Consider the following 8,060-nt stretch of genomic DNA (forward strand, 5'->3'; position numbering starts at 1 on the left):
ACGGTTGTTTCCCCTCTTCACCGACACTTCTAGACGAAACCTAGAGCTCCTAGATCTCTTTTAGGACTTTAGTGACCGGAATATCTTCTCCAACGCTTCTCGACGGTGACCGGATTACCATCTGACCGGAACCCTAGCTTACCAACAATCGGAGATCACGAACATTTCTGTATCTCTCGACTTTGTTGACCGAGTCAGCGACCATTGACCCGTGTTTTTACGCACGCTGACGTCATGCTGAGTTCATTATGACGTCACTTGCGAATTCCTTTTACCCGACCGTCTTCTTCCTATTTCCCTGCGATACAAACCCTAGGATTTGATTTGTTGATTTTCCGGCGACCTTCCCATTTCCAATCAATAAATTCACTCGATTTGAACACACCACCACCGATTTCTTCTCGGTTTGGTGAGAAACTGACCTTCCACTTCTCGGTTTTAGACCGACGAACGACCCTTTCTCTCTCTAAAGACTAAACAATAGACGGTCGATTTTTGGCCGAATTGGATAGCTATGGTCTACCAATCATCGATTTGGAGTCTCATCCACATCACAGATGATCTATCTTGTGTATTTTTCAATTAACTTCCGATTTGGGAAACCCAAATTTTGGGAAATTTCCCAATTTTGGAAAACCCTAATTTAGAAGTTTCAAAATTTCCCCAAATTTATATTTGGGACAGTTTATCTTACCCACTGTTTTGTGACAAATTCTTTTGCCACAGTTTCAACTGTCGGAATTTTTTGTGACAGACATTTCTTTACTGTCACTTATATCCAACTATTCATAGTTGTGACCCAATTTTCCACTGTCACTTATATCCATCTGTGACGCAATTCTTTTGTCACCTTTTCTAGTTCGATATGTGACACTAAATAGATTACTTTCATCTATTTCTCTTCCGGAATCATCCGTGACATTTCCAAAACCATACATTCGGTATGATGACTTCTCCTTCTTACCAATATATGTTGGATTTTTTCTACGACAAATAGAATATTTCTATTTTAATTTTTAATTACGGATTCACCCGTAATATTTTCAACATCATACTTTGTTTATGATAATCTTTATTTATTTTCAAGTTCAATTTTTGGAAATTCCTTTCACCTAATAGAGTATATCTTCAACGAATAGAGTATCTCTTTCACGAATAGAATATCTCTATTTTTTCCGGAATTATATTCGTGATCTTGCCTTTTTTGGCAATGAATTTCATGTCGACCATCATTTTGGTTGTTACTTTCCAATATTTTTTGGTATTCCGACAATGTTTTCTTGTCGATTTTAAACAAAACAACATTATTTTGTTGTCACTCCTAAAGTTCATACTTGACGTTTTTATACGACAAGATATTGATCATCACAACTTTTTAGTTGTTGACATTTTCTTCATACAATGACCAACTTTACATACATAAGAAAAATCCATGTAATTTCGTTGTCATTGATTTTCGCTCAATTTTTTGACCGTACTTACCAACTTTTAGTTGTGACTTAATCCTTCAATCAGCTTCCAACGCATCCACAATCTAAAGGTTCCAAGAAGACGAATACGAAGAATCGACAAGTATTTTTTCTCTCTCCAAGTCGGACACTTCAAAAATTACGTGCTCCAACTTGCGGGGGGTAATAGAATACAAGATATAAGAGGAATCGTAAATAAGAGAACCGGCGGTCAAGATAAGTTGCAGAAACAATATACGTGTGTAACACGTGTATGTACGTGACGGATCGAGAAGACGAGATCCGACGATCAAGAAGAATTCGGAATATATTTGAAGATATTAAAAGATATGTAAAGATATGTAATATTAGTATAATATATTCAGAATATCTCTTGTAACTATCTAATGGTAATATTAGATAGATTTTGTATTATTTCCTAGTTTAGTAATCAGAAACTAGGAAACCCTAAACCCTAAGTCATCTATAAATAGGAGAGGGTTCTAGGATTCAAACTCATCGAGTTATGTCTGACCAATGTAACCGATCAACTCCCACATACAATTGTATGTGGTGAATTATTAATAAAGAATTATTTCTCCGTGGATGTAGGTCTTGAGTATCCGACTGCCACGTTAAATTATCGTGTCTTTACATTATGTTCATATCTCCGATTATTATATAATCGTGAATTTAACAGTAACAAAGACATGGAAGAAAATAAATACTCACGCACAATTACAAAGATTAATGCTTGAAAAGGAGAAACCTTTGTTAAAAGGGATTCAAAGATGAAAAACATTATAAAAAATGTTCAGTTGCAATAGGGAGAACATTTTCAGAATAGTCTATCTGCAATATGGGGTCTACTACGATGCTTTCATATTGCTTATACTACCCAACTTAAAATCAATGTACCTTCCTCAAGCCATGTTGATTTCACGTAATTATTAGATAGTTGATATCCACTACTTGCGAGGAAAAAAAAAGATGAATATGATATCAAAGTAACGTAGTACTATATAGGGTAGTAATTTCATTTTAGAAATGAATAAATAAAAAAACAATGGTTGTCTTGTCATGGATTTGAGCATGTCGAGCTGGAAAATCCGATTGGTTAAGTAGGGCAGTTATTGGTGAAGCCTATTGTTGGCTGAGATGGTACCTGTTAATGAGAGGACAATTTCGTTCCTAAATTGCATGGTTAAGCGGTAACACCACCCTGTATAAAAAAAGGTCACTTGGAAAAATCATTCTAACGTATGAAATAGTATTAAGTCTAATAAAACAATTAGATGAAGGGAATTCACAGTTAAAAAGAACACCTAAAGAAACAAGTCAAAGGAAAACATGTTTGATTTACTATAAAGGTAACAACTCTCACTACATTAAAGCATCACGTATCAATGTGAGACTAAATAACACCTAATTTGTAAGAACTCAACAATCTAGGGAGCAGCGAGAACATCAGAAATTCAGTGATTACCTATCCATATTCCGAGAGCTATAGCGAGAAGACAATTCGCAGGGGAGAAACAAATTTTGGTTTATTTAAAGTTATATACTATATTACAATGAACGACCCAAAGTGCAACTATAATGATAGTCGTATAAGATGCATTATCGATTTATGAGACATGGTTATACACAAACTACAACTTGTTAGAAGTGTTGTCTGAAAAAAGGTTGTCTGAAAAACTAAAATTAATAAAATTGTTATCATCAAACATCGAGCATCTACAAATCGACCTATGTAAGGGGTACCTATATATTATAGTTGATAGTTAACAAAACTTGAGAGTAAAGGTACCAATGAGCACGTCAGTTAATGAGAAGTTTATTAAACCCAATGAGCAAGTCAGTTAATGAGAAGTTTATTAAACCCAAAATGGAGAAAGCTTACTTGAAGAAAGATGGTGAAACATTTCATCAAACAGGAAGCAAGCATATATGGATTTTAGTCAATACCAGATGAGCAATTCAGTAAATGAGAGATTCATTAGATTGAATACCAAACTGAAAGAAGCTTACTTGAAGAAACAAGATCACCGAACTCCATAAACAATTCAGATCACCTAAATCTCATAAGTCTCCACCTTTGTCATTTACATGATCACAACTTCAAGCACAAAACCAAATGAGCAATAAACATATAAATATCAAATGAGCTTGAAAGCAATTAAGCAAACCCATACCTGTGCAGTAAATCCAAAACGAAGAAGATGAGCTAAAGATGGAACTGGGGACTGAGTTAGTACCCAAGACATAGAGGAGTTGTATTCGTCGAATCGTCGTCTCTGCCGGATAGAAGATGAAAGAGAGAGAGAAAGGAATTTCCTGAAATGAATTTAAGTCGATTTGAGGAAGGAGAAGAACGGATTTGCGTCCTTTTAACGCTCCAGGGAGTAATTGATGATCAGATTCCCTACTGAAACCTAGGGTTTCTTTTGAAGATAGGTGGAGTAAAAGCAAGACATAAAAATCAAGCGTTTCTGAAAATCAAGTGTTTCTGTGGGCGTTTCTCTCAATCTGTTTTAATGTCCTATATTTACCATAGAGACATTGTTTAAAGATCTAATGACTCTGATCTAAAGAGAATATATTGGACGGGCAGATTTGCAATTGGGTTATGTTTACTTTCTTTCATTAGGTGGGTGAATAAATTTGTTATTTTTAGGGTAGGTAATAGATCAAATGGTGGAGATGTTATCGAAACACAACGGACGATCGGATTCGTCTTTCAACTTGTCCCAGTCAGCAAAAAAACTTTACGTTTTATATAATAGATATATATATGAAACAAGACAGGAATTTAGAATCTTTCAACAAAAAAAAAGACACGAATTTAGAAAAGGACATTCAACACCATTTTTAGATAGAAGCCCATATTATTATCAAATCATCATTACGGGGTAATAAGTTTCTTTAATTGGTTTGTGGGGAGACATTTTTAGGTTTTAACAAGCTATAAAAATGCTTATATATCCATTCCGATTACAGTTGGAAGTCGAAGCACCTAAACGAAGACGAGGAACACCCATACAATTATCTATACTGTGTAAAGTAGCTCTCTGTCCAGTGTATGTCCATTGAAATCCACCATTGAAGTTAATGGTTGAGCATCCACAAGCTCTAATCATCTCCCCTCTTCCACCACACCCAGCCGCGCTCCATGCTGCAAATGAACTCGCTTCCGCAAAATCTGTCGCCGTTAAAGAAAGAAACAATACCACAACTGCCATGATTATTACCAAATTCTTGTTTACTCCTGCCATTTTTCAAATTCTAGTTGTGTTTTTCTGTATTCCCTTTTTGCTTGATTTGTAGTGAAGATAAAAGATTTGTGTGGTATGAGTAATTTTATAGAAGAATTTGATAAAGTGAGAGACCAAGATGGGGTTTGGCCGTTTTGGGTGCATTATGTGGCGGCTAACTCCACTTGGGTATTAAAGAAAAGGTATGTGTTATTAAAATGGTTAGCTAGTTGGTCAAGAAAACATGATTCAATGAATTTATTCTAGTATCATTTGGAAGCAGTACTCTTTATATGTGTGTACATCCATTACAACCCATTAGTGAGGTTGTGACCTTAAACTTTTTGGCAAATTATAAGAAATTTAATGTCGATTTTAGGAGGAGAAAATGATCATATAAAGTTAACTTTTTGAAATTGGTAATGTATTGATCAAATGGACCAATTGGTGCCTAGAAGGCATAAAGTTAGGAAACTGGAACATAAGAAACTATGAATTTGCAAGAGATTACCAATTAGATTTAGATGGATGATTCCCAAATAAAAGTTCTGAAACAAGGAAGATTAGAACCACAATATCCGTACTATTGCGGTTGCAACAAAAAATTATGTTTGTTGTTTATTGATTTGGTGTGTTCATTTCTTCTGGTTTGTAAAACTTCGTAAAGCTATTCTGCATTGCATCAGAAAGTGTCACTAATACACATACAAAAATAAACTAATAGTTTCTTTTTCGTAATCCAGAAGCCACTTATTTAGTAAATAAATCAGCTCTCACAAGCCTTTCTATCAGTGGAAAAATAACAGAAGCCCCCATGATTGAAAGAAATGAAAGATAGAATGGATAATAAGATAAGTATTCAATTTTTTTGGGGCCCTTTATACGATCGTGTGATAAAATTTTTTGCATGTTTTAAATGGAAACAAATTCAAAGTTATTTAAATCATAATTTTTTTAAACTTTGGATGATCAAACAGATCATATTAGTTATTGCAGCACAAAAAAACACCGGTCCATATCAGTTATGTAGTCGTTTACTTTCTCATATTCTCCCAAAATTTTGTGCAATATTAATTTCTGGCGTCTAAATATAAATACAACAAGGTGTCTCAGTGAAAATAATTGTATCGAATATAATATTTTGGTAAAACATCATTTGAAAAAATCACTTTAACTATTGAACATGAAATATTTAGTTAACTGTACTGTACTGTTAGAATAGTCTCATCAAAAAAAAAGCTGTACTGTTAGAATAGTCTCACATTGTGTAATTGTAAAAACCTCTCTCTTGTAAAACTCTTTATAAAAATCTTATATAATAGCTAGGATAATTAATTCGATCAATACAATTCTTTTTTCTAACATGGTATCAGAGCTAGGCCCACACGTGATAGGCTTAAAAGTCGCACGTGCTCCACGTCGCCTAAAGAAATACACGTGTTAGGCTCAAAGAACAGCACAAGTGAGGGGGCGTGTGAGAATAGTCCTAACGTTTTGAAGGTCGTCGGCCGGAAAATTGACTGACCGACGACCTTCGCTGGTGAAGACGATGAGGTGCCGAGAGGATGAGGTGGCAGAAAGAGGTGATGAGATGGAAGAGAGAGAAGTGGACTAGTTAACGGACATATAACGGTAACTGAAAAAGAAAGTCATCTGGGTATTTCCGATAAAGTAAGAGGCTAGGCAGGAAGCTAATCATAAAATTGAGGGATATTTGAAAAATAACCCTAAAAATTATTCTTAACGTAAGTTTTCAATTAACTATTTCAACATTATTGAATAAAAAGACAAGAAGTCATTTTTATTAAAGAAAAAATGAAGAAACGGTACATAGTTTACTTTCTTTTTTACCTCAGACCAATGTATTCACTTAATAAATTTTTTTTAAGAAACAATAAATAAATAACAGAACTTATTAACTCTTTTTTTTTTTGTTAAGGATTTATTAACTCAGTATATCTTGTTTAGTGAATGAAAAATAATTTCTGGTCCATCCACTCAACATTCATTTTTTAAGTTTTGACAATATTTAAGGAAATAGAATAAGATCAATTTTTATTTTACGTTATTTTTCGAAAGACCCCCCTACTTTGTGACCAGCTTCCCGTGTAGCCCCTTACATAATCAAAAATACTTAGATGACCTTCTTTTTCCGTTACCGTTAAATGTCCGTTAACAAAACCAGAGAGAGAAATAGTTAGAAGGAATAGAAAAAGTGAATGTTCACTCGTCAAAATACCTCGTTTTACATGCGTATTTTCACTTGTGTCCTGCACATTTTACCCCCCAACCCCCCACGTCTTTTCCATGAACTTTAAGCCATAGACTGCTGGTTGAAAAGGGGACTTCTTGGGATACACCGGTCACACCTCTTTACCCACGGCCCTGCCTGCCACCACTTCTTTTGTCGCTCCAAATATGCAACTTGGGTCCGGTAGAGATAAAACCTAGTACAGATTACTGTACCCTTCCTCTTGAAGTGGTCTTACCTCGTGAATAAATAGATATCAATAAACCACCACAAATTTCAACAAAAAAAAAATAAATAAACCACCACCTCCTCCCAGAGAGATAATACCTAAGAGCATCTCCAATGCAAGACTCAAGAAAAACTCTAAAAATCTTATGTGTCAAGTGTGAAAAATGGATCTCTAAATAGTCTCTTTCCTAGTTGGCCATTTAGAGATACTCTATTGAAAAACCTTTTCCAATGCAACACTTGAGAGAAACTCTAAAAACCTATATTTTAGTATAAAATTAATTGATTTGCTTATGTGGCACTTAGAGATCCTCAAGAGGACACTCTAAATTTAGAGTGTCCTCTTAAGGATCTCTAAAATAACTACCGCCACCTCACTTTAGAGATCCAAGTTAAGTTTTGCATTGGAGATGGATTTTGGAGAGAAACTCTAAAAAATCCAATGTGGCACTCTAAGATTTAGAGTTTGAGTGTTGCATTGGAGATGCTCTAAGTACAGATTACTGTACCCTTCCTCTTGAGGTGGTCCTACGTGGTTAATAGATAAATTCAATAGGCCAGCGCTTTGGGGAAAGCTAAATAGTTTTCGGGGTGTGAAGACTTGTTCAAAAATTGGTCAATATTGTTTGACAATTTTATTTAGGGGGAAAGCAAAATACTTCTCCACCTCACCTCTCTCTCTCTCCACCTCACCTCACTCTCTCCACCTCACCTCACCTCACTCTCTCCACCTCACCTCACCTCTATCTTCTCCGACTAGGTCGCCGGCCGGAAAATTTTTCCGGTCGGCGACCATAAAAAAAAAAAATTATATTTTCACTCTCTCCCTCTCTCTCTAGAAACTCCGGCGAAGGGGTTTCCCTTCGCCAGAGTTCCGGT

The 8,060-nt window shown here is 35.2% G+C and overlaps 1 long non-coding RNA gene and 1 pseudogene across 1 annotated transcript; both read right to left on the minus strand.

Annotated features, from left to right (window-relative positions):
- Window positions 1-2,536: 2,536 nt before the first annotated feature.
- Window positions 2,537-3,965, minus strand: LOC147534572 (uncharacterized). Its single transcript, XR_015227936.1, has 3 exons — window positions 3,644-3,965; window positions 3,480-3,567; window positions 2,537-2,670 (listed from the first exon to the last, which is right to left on the minus strand). It is a non-coding gene; the product is annotated as an uncharacterized LOC147534572 (long non-coding RNA).
- A 440-nt stretch (window positions 3,966-4,405) lies between these two features.
- Window positions 4,406-4,723, minus strand: LOC147534573 (antimicrobial peptide 1 pseudogene; annotated as a pseudogene).
- Window positions 4,724-8,060: the final 3,337 nt, after the last annotated feature.

The sequence above is a fragment of the Eschscholzia californica genome, unplaced genomic scaffold (genome assembly GCF_041429995.1).
Source record: "Eschscholzia californica isolate CP2 unplaced genomic scaffold, dmEscCali1.0.p SCAF_6, whole genome shotgun sequence".
Taxonomy (NCBI): Eukaryota; Viridiplantae; Streptophyta; class Magnoliopsida; order Ranunculales; family Papaveraceae; genus Eschscholzia; species Eschscholzia californica.